We start from the raw sequence: 13714 nt of genomic DNA on the forward strand, positions 1-13714 counted from the left end.
CCTTTCAGTGTATTTTGGATGCTTGGTCTGCCATATTCTTATTTGTTTTCTCTTCTACAATTTATTTGTCAATGGCTTTGCCTGTGTATCCTACAATTATTTGGCTTTATTTTTATCAGTTTCATGAAACTTTGCATCTGTTGCAAGATTTGCAGTTTCAGTTGGCACTCACTATATTTACTTGGCACAGTATTTAACTGTATTATCATATTGTCAGATGTTTACAATATATAATATCTGGCAACTGGCAAGAAACAGGTAAAACATTTTGACATAATGGGAGAAAGTAGAAGGTAGTGATCAATTCATCAGTGAATATGTTTTTGTTACTATGACCTTAGCAACCCTATATGTCTTAAAACTGCAGGGACTCAGATAAAAAGTACAGAAGGACACCACCTATGACTCCATTAAATAAGTATTATTATTATTATTATTCCCATTTACCACATGAGGAAACTGAGGCTTAGCCATGTTGAGGAAGTTGCCAAAATTAGAAAATTAGTTTTGTATGACAGAATCAAGACTTGAACCTGTATCTGCTTGACTTTCAGAGCTCTTAACACGTCATAGAACTCACAAATTGATTATGTGTTTTTGAGGGAAAGCAAAGCAAAGAAAGAGGAAATAAATCAAAATAATAAGGCTGTTAATTAAGTGTGCAATTATGTGATTCAGACTATTAATTTTTCAGGAATTCAGAAGAGAGTATAGGACCCTAGAATTAGAGCACAGGTGGAATTTAGAGATTATTGAGTAATGTCTTTATTTTCTAGATGAAGAAACTGAAGTCAAGACAGGAAAATTGATCGCCCCAAACCACACAACCCTTTATTGACAAAGACAGTCTTAAAAGTAGAACTCCTTGCTTGTTCTAAGATAAATTTGTAACCAATTAAAAATAATTTATATTTTGATTGTGAGATTAGAACTTTTTAATAATGTGCTTCATGAAGTTTTCCAAACTGGAGAGGGAAAGACTGTGAAAGAGAACATGGAGTTAGTATTACAGTAACACAGAAGAGGTGAAGGAAAAGTAGAATGATTTACCCAGTAAACTTGCCAATATGGAGGTTTTGGTGTGCATCAGACACTGTTGTGTACTGTGGATGCAGAAACACTGAGTAGCTCAACACAATCTATTAGGGAACAGAGACACGTCCACGAATAAGGATAATGTGGTGTAGTAAGGGCAATTTGAAAGGCAAGTCACAAAGGGAGATGGCCACTTGGAGTGGGGAGAAATTAATTCAGCCTGAGGGATTTCCATTGACCTTGTACAGTGCTGCCCAGAAGAGGTGACATTTGAGTTTAACAGGCACCTGAGGGGCGGGAGGCTGATCCAATCAGAAAGAACAGCAAAGGCATGAGGTATCGTAAAGCAAGGTATGTTAAAGAAATAGCAAGAAATTTAATGAGGCCTGAAATACTTATGCGGAAGACTTAGAGATGCATTTTGAAAAAATTGGGACTTGTGAAAATTATAGAATCATTCTGTCCAGAAAAGTCTTGCTCATTTCAAATTTTGCTTAAGTCAAAAATCCTTCAAAACACATTTCTAATTTTCTGGTATCAGCGTGTAGCAGCTTCACCAATAACCTTTGCTTTTAGTTATGAATAGAATTTAATAGAAGAACGATTAACGCAAACAGCACTGACTAAATGTGAGCTGATACAAAGAGAATCTTCATAGCTCCATTAGCAAAAATCTTCTCCATATGGTATCTGCTGCTTGCTGTTTGTTCTGCCCTTATTATGTTTATCATTAATAAGTGTAAATGTAGTAAGGAAAATTGAAAAGGCAAGTCACAAAGAGAGATGGCCACTTGGAGTGGGGAGGAATTAACATTTCTTTAATATAGAAAGCAAATATATGCTCATCCTTTAAAACTTACACTAACATTTAACATTAACGTTTTTTATACTGCTGTGGAACTCTTTGGCTAGGTTCAAGTTTGCATAAACTTGGCGGGCATCTATATCTTACGGCTTACATATCTGTTTCCTTCCCTCCTCCTAGCCCTGGATAGACTGGGTCTTGAGGGGAGGGATGACATCTAACTTATCCAGTATTTGGCACTTAGTAGGTGTTTAATCAATGAGGAGTAGATGAATGAGAATAAGTAAATGTAACTAGTAGAAGCCCCATTGATTGGAGGATCTAGTTATTGGCCAGTGTGAGTAGAGTAAGAAGTAAAATTTTAGTTGTCTAAGAAAAGAGATTAACCTGAAATTTTGGGAATTTAGAAAGCCAAAAAATAACCATTTAATCCCTGAATTTATGAAATAAGATACATTAAACAGATGAAGATTTGTAAAAATAGTAAGTTATATTCCTGATAAGCTGTCTGGAGATCAGGCTTAAATTTGCTGTCAAAATAGTTTACAGATACTTCATCCCGGTGTTGGGCAGATTTATCTCCCAAGTCATCAGCATAGCTGGACACTGTAGGGCTCTCCCATAGGGGCGCCCCTTACCACTTGAGAGAGAGCAAATTAGATCTTATTTGTCCACTGTAGAAATATTAATTGTACACCTATTATGTGCTAGGCAGTATAGATGTGATGCTAAATATTTCCTGTGCTCACACTATCGGACAGAAGTGAATAGATGATTTTAATATACTGTAATGGTGAACTCTAGAGTATTAAGGGAGGACAGGGTAGAATCTTATAGCCTGCACTTAGAAGGCTTAAGGAATGTTTCTCATGAGATATCCAAGATGTGGCTTGAAGAAAAAGTAATAGCTGTCCAGTAAAAAGGAGAGTTTTCCAGAACCAGAAAAAAAAAAGTGTTTGAGGCACAAAGAACTTTTTTTTTTTTTAATGATTGGAGGGTAGAATATGAATGGAGGGAAAAAGCAAAGGAAGAAGAAAAAGAGGAAAGGAAAGAGTGAAAATGCGGCAGGAAAGTTTAGTGTGGGTGGATCAGGAAGGGCTTGGCAAGCAATTTTAGGTGCTCTCTATTGGACTCTCTCCTAAAGAGACTAGTGGATAACAAAATGGTTCCAAGCCAGAAAGTGACACAATAGATCAGCCACTGTGTGAAATGTGCTAACAAAGATGGCAAGAGGACCATTTGGGAGGCTTGAACTCCAGTAGAGGCAGGGAGGTTGGAGAGTTGAGAAGTAGACAGATCTAAGAGACATGTAGGATTAGTGACAGGTTAGTTGAAGAAGGAGGAGGCTACTTTAATCAATGGAGAGATGATGGGCCGTTCTCTAATCAAGGAAACATGGAGGGAATTGATTCAGATGATGACAAGCAATTCACTTTTAAATTGCTAAGTTTGGGTGTTTGGGGGTCATTGTCATAACTATGTCCAGTTGGCTGTAGGAGATACAAAGAAGTGAAATATAGGAATGTAATCTGGGCTGGAGATAAAAATTTGAAGAACGTTAATTCAAGATGGTAAGTTGATCTAGGTGTTTTAAAGTTACAGCATTTTAAATGGAAGAAATACTGAAATACCAAAATGTTCCACTTGGAAGTTAAACCAAGATATAAAAACAATTATGAAAAACAGATCCTTTGGGGAATTGTTATTACAGAAGATTCAAATATTCCCCTTGGGCAATTATAAGGCGAATCTATAAGCAAAGGTACACGTACTACATAACAAGAGCCACAGCTGTGCCTGGCAGCCATGGATGTGTTTGCTAATGGACATTTTGTTTTTTCTCAGTTATAGCTGGAACAAATACTCTCCCATGTTCATCTTTGCCCAATATGTGATCTGGAACAGCTCAATACAATTAGCAACTTCAGTTCAGAACACTGGCAGGAGTGAAATAGCAAAGTATGATATCTCCTGCAAATTAAGAGGCATTGCCAAGAATTCTCACTGTGCCTTGGATCTGTATGATCAGCTTCCCCACTGATATGTGTTCGTGTGGAATTTTACCATCCTGTCTTCAGAGAATACAGATGCCCAATAATCATAACGTAGTTGAGTTAGGGGATTTTACTGCTGGAAGAAAACTTGGACTCTACCAAAGCCAATCCTCTTCAAAGATCATCGATCTTAGAAAAAATATTTAAGGCTATTTTGTACATTTTCAACTGTGGGTCAAGATCATTACTGAGCTGTGAAAATATTTTAGTGGGTTACAACTTGTTTCTTTGTTTTAAAAACTGAAATAGAATAGAAAAGACTAAAATAGAAAAATAGCAAAGCATATCACACACAGAACAAGTGAATATTATTTTGCAAAACAAAACAATGGCAACAGAGAAGAAAGACATTTTGGCAACAATAACAACCCAAGCAAAAGTGGGAAGGTAGGGAAAAATAAGGAATGTGTGGGGAATATCAAATTGTTCATGATGGCTACTGTTGAGTATAAATGCAGGTGATTTATAGGAGATAACACTGGATAATCACTGGAGCCCATATTGTATTGGGTCATGAAAAACAACTAAGGAATTAGTATGTCATTCAGTAGGCCATGGTGAGTCATGGAAGGTTCTTGAGCCCCAGGGAATCCACGTGATAGACAATTTAATCTGAGACCTTCAGGGAGCATCATCCTATATGAAATCAGGTAGCAATAATGCAGACACAAGGATCCCTAAATCTGTATGTGCCAAATTTCTTCCTGCCTCAGAGTTTTGCACATGCTGTTTCCTCTGCCTGGATCACTCTCAACCACAGCTTCTGCCATCTTATTCTAGCTATTTACTTCCAGTTTATCATATAGTCATCAAATTTCTTCTCTAAGAGAAATTTACTAACCTCTATGGCTCATTATTTATATACACAAATCCTTTATATATATGTATATATATATACATCTCCATTATATATACATATCTCACACTTATGCTCAAATAACTTGTGCTCTTATTTAATGCCTGTGTCATCTGCTAAAATGTAAAATCCATAGCAGAAGGAATTTATCTTGTTCACAAAAGTATCTTCAGCAATTAGAGTACCTTGTACACTATTGATAATTAATAACTTCTTATTGAATAAATGAGGAGCAGTGACAGTTACCACGTAGAGAAAACTAAATGCATTGAACATTGGAAAAGAAAACCAAGGACTTTCCCTCCTTGGGAAAGGGAAGGACCCAAAGGTTCAGTCATTCCTTCTCTAAAAAAGCATTTGTTCCACATACACTTTGTGTCAAGCACTGAGCTGGGCTCTGGGAAAATGGAGATGAGTAAGACATGGTTCCTTAACATCCAGACACTACAGTTGGCAATTGGAGCAAATTCTTATATAACACTTACTATAGAAAGCATTTTATGTATGTTAACCTGATAACAACTTTATGAAACAGGTACAATTATCATCCCTCTCTTTGAGGAAACTAAGCCAAAGAGAGATAAATAACTTGCCTATGTTCACACTGGGAGGTGGCAGAGCTGGGATTTGGTTTTATCCTCTTAACTGCTACGGTTTGTTGCCCAGCACAGAATGGTGTGATAGTAGATGCACATACGTGGTCCGGAAGTAGCCCAGAGAAGAGGGTGGTTATCTATCCAAAAGGGAGAAGAATCACTAAGGGAAATGACTTCCAGCTAAGTTTTGAGGAATAAATTGGAGTTTACCATTTGGAAAGAGAGATGGAGAGAATATATTTCAGGTGACAGCATGTCAAGGGAGGAAAGGATAAAACAACATGATATTTAGGGGGAATCTACAATTAGTTTGGGATTTCTGAAGAATTTCTCGAGGCAGAAGATAGCAGATGAAGCTGGAGAGGTCAGCAGGAGAGGTTTGTCCACTACCCTAAGGAACGGAGACCTAATTCTGAAGGGTGTAGGGAACACGGAAGCATTGGAAGCAGGAGGGAGGGATGGGGATGGAAACAATCCAAGATCAGACTTGCTTATTAAAAAGATTACCATAGCAGTAGTGTAGCAGGGTGGGCGGAAGGGGTGATGAGAAGCAGAGAGACAGAGTAGGAGCCCACTGCAATATGCCAGGTAAGAGATTCGGAGGGACCAATTTAAAGCAGTAATAGTGGACACAGAAGGAAAAAGACTTAAGAACGCTGCAGAACTCGATGAGACACTGGATGTTGGGGAAAGAAAAGGAGTAAACTAAGGGTCTTTTCAAGGTTCTTGACTTTTAAAATCAGGTTCCTGACTTTTAAAAGGGTGGGTGGGGCAACCAACCCAGGGAGGGAAGGATTTGGGACATTAAAGATGGTGGGTTCTGTTTGGAGCAGGTTTCATTAGGGATAGGCTGACTTCCTGGGTCATGTACTTAGTAATGTGGAGACTCCACTAAGTCAAAAGATTGATGCTCACAAGTGTTAGTGGAAGTAAAGATGTGAATGAAGTCACTGAGGGAGAAAATGAAGCCAACTTGCCATCTGAGGGCTGAGCACAGAACCTTGGAGATCAATCCCAGCAGAGGAGGAGAGCAGCACATGCCCAGAGAGGCAGAAAGACATCCAGCCAGCACCTCATCACAGAAACAAAGCAGGCACACCCTCCCCCGACTATCACTTGGCAAATTCCTACACATTTGTTCTTCAAAGTTCAACTCAAGCACTTCCTTCTCTCGGAAGCCATCCTTAAATGTCCCTTTCAGTGTAGATGCCCCCTTTGCTGCCAATTGCTACTTGTGTAGAACTTGTACTTTACAGAAAGTGTCCCTTCATATCTCTCCATTTGGACATTTGTTTTAATACTTGACTGTAAGTACCATGAAGATCTTATACCACATTGCTTAATGTTTGCAGGGTGAAACACTTTGGGAAACACTTAGCACCATTTAGACTTCCTCAGAAAGAGCTACTACAAAATCTACCTAATTCTGTTCCAACTGTGGATGCTACTAGAATACAGAGTTACTTTCAGTTCTCCAAATAATCCATGTTGATCTCAACTCCTGGAAAACCCATCTGCTACTAATGGCTTTGTGTAGTCCTATTCTTTCAGAGCCCAATCATATCTTTCACGAGGCGTTTTCCACTGCCAGCTAGAGATCAAACCACCAGCAGAGCCCCCAGTCCTAAGAGTTAATTGTCCTTGTTCTATATGAACCGTCTCAGGCATATTCTCTTATTGCACAGACCACACACAGCTCTATCGGTCTGGGAGCGCTCAAGGTGTTCCCATAGCCTGAGACACAGGGTAGACAGCTGTCTGTGATGGAACCAGAACTCAAACCTGGGTTTGTATATTTTTCCCAAGCAGCAGGAAAAAGGGTGAATGTTGTCATTTCTGGCTCAATTTCTCTGCTCCAAATGCCTTACTAGATTTCAAAGTAGTCTCTCTGCCTCTGTGCTCTCTTACAACCTACTCTACTTACCGCATCAGAGGTGTGTCTGAAAAGAGCACTATTCAAGGCACATTGTACAAGGCACTTTGTAATTTCCCCAACCTGTTTCTGCAGTTGCATATCTGCCACTGGCCCCGATCCTCCTCATTCTCTACCTCACCCCGATAGTCCCAAACCATTTGCTTCTCCCCATATGGACTGTGCACTCTCACACACCTGTGCTATTAGCTCAGGCCTTTTTCTCTTCTGTGAACACCCTTCTCCACCTCTCAGACTTCTAACTTGTCGTGCAAGGCTCTTTTATTATCTACTTGACAAAGAGTTTTCCAATCATGCAGGCAGACTTTGTTCTCTCTGCTGTGCATTGCAGGCTTATAAGAATGTACCTTTATTATGGCACTTACCACACTATATTTATTTGTTTGCTTATTCCTCTCTTCAAGTTTAATATTTTCTTCTCAAGGGCAAGTATCATAACTCTGAATGTATGGGCTGTTTATTTGTAGTTAAAAATGGCTGTAAAGATAGAGGACCTGTCATGATCAATAGACATGCCTGCAAGCCCAGGCTAGATCTCGAAGAAGCTCTCCCACCTGGAGTGGCAAGATAGAAACTTCTAGGTCCATTGCTCTCCAGACTAACAAAACCCAGAGGTTTAAGATTATCTATGCTTAGATTGCAAATAGACAACATTTGTGTCACAGTCCTCTCTTTCTCCTCCCTAATAGACATTACAGGATACCATGATAGGGAGGAGCCAGAAGGCTCTCAAGATTAATTCCATTTGCCACAGTGTGCCTATAAGATAAAAGCTAAATGCTTACAGTGGGCCTATAAGATAAAAGCTAAATGCCTAAGCAAAGCATACAAGGTTATCATACCTTAGACATACCATGGTGTTTCATATCCTAGGCCTTTGCATATGCTGTTCCCACACCTGGAATCTACATACCTCCATCCATTGCCATTTTGCCTATTGGCTATTTAGTTCATCTGCCATACTCTTATTTCACTTTTGCAAGCCCACTCCAACCTCACTTCCTCTGTGATGCCCACCTTGACTTTCACGGGGTACCACTGAGAGTCCCACTGTTCTAGTCTGTGTGATCCTTCCTACCTGGTCACTCTGATGCTCCATCTCACACTTGAGGCACAGGATCTTTGGTGAAGTTTGAAACTCTGGTGCATAGGGGGTCACTTTCCTGGTATATCAAAGAGGCCTTTCCACTGCCACATGCCACCTCCCTGGAGTGCTATTTTTGCTACTAAGCAATGCAGGGGCCCCTAACTTTTGACCCTCTTTTTGGTCTGCTCCCAACTCCTCTTCCCAAGTTTCTCAGAGTTACTCTACTTCCCTTCCTCAGGATAATAGTAGCCAAGTTTCTTCAAAAAGTTCTCACTTTTATATGACACAAAGAACCCTTTATGCATCTTCTGTTTTTCCACCCTGCAAAAATCACAGAGGCCAGGAAATTTTAAGTTCCAGCTGTGAGGTAGGAGAATACAGGAAGAATAAAAGTAAGTGAATAGTTTATAAATTGTTCTGCCACATGCCTTTTTTCTTTCAGGTTTACCGGATGGGTTGGTTTGAATGGATGTGGGTCTGCTGATGGAGTGTAATGAGTTTTGATGACTGTGTCCTTCCTTTGTGAGTCTATTTTATAGAACCCACTGCCAGAAATAGTTGTGTTTCTTTTAAACCGCTGGTTTATTTTTATCTTATGGACACCATGAGTCCCATAACAGACTGCATTTCCCTTTCTGCAGGACTTTTGGAGACATTTTGATCAGATTTGTGTCAGGTACCCTGTTATTCCTAAGACATTTTCTAGACTGAATTTTATGAAATAAAGAGAGATTTATTTTTCAAATGTTGCACATTACTGTATATATCAGGACACGGTGGGGAGATGACTAATGAAAGTAATTTGACTCAGTCTCTCTTTTAAATTTTAACATTTCTCTTTTTTATTTCTAGATTCCAGATTTTTATGTTTCACAAAGATATATGGTATTACTGCTAATCACAACACTGTTTGAGACCTGCTGTTACAAGTACAGGAGAAAACACAAAACCTGTAATGCTTCATCTTTGTTTGTCCTTGGATATTTGTTTTTTCTCCATGGAACCGAAGGAACAGGAGGGCTGCAGGTCAGTCCAAGGAGGCAGCGATGGGTGGAAATGTCAGAAGCAGGGCACAGTGTGGATCTGCGTGTTCTCGCACCTCCTCGGCCCCCAGGCATCCCCACAGACCCCACCCCTACCCCTCAGGACAGGAGACAATTGAATTTATTTCCTCTTAAGCTCCAGTAGGTTGCTGTGCTCCCTGTGGGCACTTGATAAATATTGACTAAATTGAATGTTGCCCTGTGTTATCTTCCTTTCTCTCCTTTCCCTCTCCTGTTCCTCTGCCTGGTTCCTTGCATCCTTGAACATTATATATATTTTTTCAGAGTCTTGCTTACTTTTAATGTCATCAGGTTTCAGTGTTAGGCCCTTCTGTGTTCTAACATCCCCTCTTCGTGTTTGTTTTCTCTGTGTCTGGGTCTTATCTCACAGCCTCTCTCTGAATCCACTCCTGGTTTTCTTTCTCTGAGAGTCTCTCTCTCTGTTTCTATATTTCTCCCTCCCATCTGCCTTGTCTATCTCTGTCTCCTTCTGTCCCTCTCCCTTTCTCTCTCTCACACACATGTACACTCACACGCACCTTTCTGTACTTGCGTTTGTTCCCTTCCAGAGTTATCATCAAAAATCATTGCATTTTTCCAAGAAATTGGTGGTCAGATAATTCATTTTACATTTCTTTTCTTTGAAAGAGCATTTCAGTTCCCAAATATAGGAGTAATCACAACATATCCTAAATCACGCAGAGTGATTGGATCTGATCTCCTCCGGGTTTTCGGTTTGCCCTCTGCCCAGACAGGATTGCATTCCTCTGTTCCTGCTGACACAAATACAGTGACATTTCACCAGGCGACTATTAGCCTGAAGGGAATACACAGCTTCTCCCTTCCCCTACTGCTTTAAACCCCATTCCAGTCAGTTATCCCAAGATACTGGCACAGACAAACTGGTTGCATAAAGTCCTTGGAGATTGATGCTGACTTTCTGCTGTCTGTGCCTCAAATTTTAATGACTGAAATGGGCCATTTGTTTGATACTGTCTTCCTTCAGCCACTTTCTGGTGAAGATCTGAAGGGTGTGACCACCTCTCCTGGGGTTTAACAGGCTACTGTTCTACCTTTGGCATCAAAATTAATTCTCTAAATCACGCATGCCTGGAAAGGTAACAAACTAATTGGTACCTAAGAGGGTATATGGAGGATTGATCTTTAAAGAGTCCCTTGCATGGACGGTCTGTAAACAAAGCCTCTGCCCTTACACTTAGAATAACCCCATTTTTTTTTCTTTCAGATCTCATTATTGAGGGCCTCACATGTTCCCAGCACTTTATGCAAAATATCTTATGTAATCCTTTCGCAACCCTACAAGTTAGTATGATGACACCCATTTTGCAGATGAGGAAACTGAGGCTAAGAGAAGTTAAGTGACTTGGCACAGGTCATGCAAAACAGCAGAGTTGAAACTTGTTAAATGTAAGTATTTTTAAGTTCTTAAGGGCAATTTTTATACCTAGAGAAAAACATATTCAAGGTTATTTTGGTGCAAAACGAGTATTCAATTCATTTAAACACTTGAAGCTTGTATGTTAGTTTATAAATCTTATTAATTCATTCGTAAATGTAGCAAATTTTATAATTACTTTGAAGGAAGATTTTACAATTTAATTAAGTTCCTTAAATATTTCACCACATTTATTAATGTAATACACTTTTATTTCCTTTTTAAGCACATCAATCTCGTGACTTAACAAACCTCCCAAGAACTTAAGCTGTTCTTATAAATCTAATTAATTAGATTTATAGGTATGATGAAACTTATGTTCTCTCAAATGTTCCAAGTAAGATTTTTAATCTGAAATTACAAGTCTAAAGCAATTATTCAATTACTCATTTTAACTTGGAATTACAAGGTTGACTTGGTATTCTAATCGGTCAAATTTTCTTAAATAGTACAAGTGATTACAATTCTAAATAAGCACAGATTCTTAATACAAATATTTTAGAGCTGTGACTTTGACATTTTGATTCTCCTTACATTATACTGAAATTTGCCATCATTATAATTTGACATAATTATATCATCCCCAGTGATTTGACCTTCCTAAGTGATTTTGAGACTCTTTTCTGAAATGCTGTTGGAACACACTTTGCTTTATTTAAGTCACTGTCCTCTGAATTAAACAGAATTCTAAGATGGCCCCAAGGTATCTGCCCCCTGGTGTACACAATCTGGATAAACAGTAGAACTTGTGACTGATGAGCTATCACTCCTGTGATGGTGCTATATTGCAAAATAAATTTTTCAGATGCAATCAAGGTGTCTAATCAATTGATTTTGAGTTAATCAAAAGGAAAAAGTTCCTGGGTGGGCCTGAACTGATCAGGCAAGGCATTAAAAGAAACAAGAAGCAGAAACAGCAGTCTCCTGCTGGCCTTGGAAGATGACCCGAAGCCTGAAGTGAGATCACAGCCCTGGATAAGACCTTGATTTCAGCCTAGTGAGACCATGAGCAGAGGACCTGGCTAACCCATTCCTAGACTCCCCCACAGAAACTGTGAGATAATGAAATTGTTTTGCTTTAAACTGGTAAATTTTCGGTGATTTGATAGAAAGCAATAGAAAAGTAATACTCATCAACCATACCCCTTAAATTCTTCTTAGATACACCTAACTCTTCTGTCCAGTCACAGAGATCTGAAACCCCCACCCAGACTGCTATACCCTTCTCTGGCTATGCTTCTGGGGTTCCCTGTGGTTGCTCTAAAGCAACAATAATGATATTCTAACATCGTCACTCACTCAGTCCTGCAAAAATGTGTAATGTTCTGTCTATCAAATGTTTCTTAAGTCCATCTATGCATTTCCTCATTAAGCTTTTCTTTTAATAGGACAATGATAATTTATGTATGTATACACAAGACTCTAAGACAGAAACAAAAAATAAAATATACAATTCCTAAAAACATTTTTTAAAGATACACAAAATATACAATTCCTGTTCCATAAGACTTTATGATCTAGTTGGAAACAAAATATAGATGCAAAAAAATTAAGTATTTTGCACACAAAATAACACGGGTTAAGTGATACATGCATTAAATGATATGACTGGCACAAATATTAAGTGGAGGTAGAGATGAGAGCAAGTTAAAAAAAGAAAACTCCATGGAATAAATTGGACTTCAGCTAATTCATTTATGTATTCATGCAACAAGCATGCACTCAGAAACTTTGATGTGTCAGGCACTGTGTTAGGCTCTGAGGGCCCAAGAATAAGGAACAGTCACCCCCTCCATTTCACATTCTGGCAGATAAAACAAAAACATAAGAAAAGAATAAGAATACACATTATGATAAATGCTACAAATATGACAACGTTGTATACAGCATGCAATGCAAACCAAATGAAGAGAGGGATTGTGCTGGCAGTGAGGGTGGACGATGGCAAGTAGTGAGGGAATTTTTGAAGAAGTGACATTTTTGCTAAGCCATGTAGTAAAAATAATGTCTTTTTGTTGACCATTTCCTATGAGCCAAGAACTGCTTTAAGCACTTTACATTAATTAACTTTATCTGAGTACAAACCTCACAACAACTCATGTGATTAGGGATTACTAGGAACTGCATATTCATGCCTCCTCCTTGCCACCCAAATTCATATGTTGAAACCCTAATCCCCAATGTGATGGAATTTGGAGATGGGGCTTTGGGAGATAATTAGGTTCTGAGGGTGGAGCCCTCATTATGGGATTAGTGTCATTTTAAGAAAGGAAAGGACAGAGCTTGCTTCTTGTCAGTGCTTTCTCTACCATGTGAGGATACAGTAACAGACTGCCTTCTGCAAACCAGGAAGAGGGCACTCACCAGACACCAGATCTACACCCTGATCCTGGACTTCCCATCCTCCGGTACTGTGAGAAATAAATTTCTGTTAAGCTACGGAGTCTATGATATCTTATAGCAGCCTGAACTGACCAAGACAATGGGGAGTGATTACTGAAAAAGGGACTGAAGTCATGCTACCGCATTTCACCATCTCCTCCACCACTACTCCAGTCTCTTCTTTCTCTGAAACTTTTGCAGTAAGTCACCTTTTAACTGGTCTCTTAGATTCTGCCATTTCCCTACACCCAGTCTGACCTTTTTAAAACACAAATTGAATAATGTCAGGGTTTTGGTCAAACTTTCCAATAGCTTCCCATCTCTTTTGCGTTTAAACCCCAGGTTCTTAACACGGCTTCCCAGATCCTGTGCAGATTTTCCCTCAACTCCTCTGTGACATCATTTCTTACTCTCTCCCTTGGATTAATCACTCTCCTGCCTCCTGTTCTCCTCCTTGCTGCTCCTCA

General features: G+C 39.2%; 1 long non-coding RNA gene across 1 annotated transcript in view; it reads left to right on the top strand.

Moving 5' to 3' along the window:
• LOC134383106 (uncharacterized) overlaps positions 1 to 13329 on the top strand; it is a 79617-nt gene extending 66288 nt beyond the window's left edge. Inside the window, exons 2-4 of the long non-coding RNA XR_010024172.1 lie at positions 9219 to 9392; positions 10656 to 10837; positions 13215 to 13329. This is a non-coding gene — a long non-coding RNA (uncharacterized LOC134383106). The remainder of the gene's footprint in view (positions 1 to 9218; positions 9393 to 10655; positions 10838 to 13214) is intronic.
• Positions 13330 to 13714: the final 385 nt, after the last annotated feature.

Source organism: Cynocephalus volans, chromosome 8, assembly GCF_027409185.1.
Source record: "Cynocephalus volans isolate mCynVol1 chromosome 8, mCynVol1.pri, whole genome shotgun sequence".
NCBI classification, from domain to species: Eukaryota; Metazoa; Chordata; class Mammalia; order Dermoptera; family Cynocephalidae; genus Cynocephalus; species Cynocephalus volans.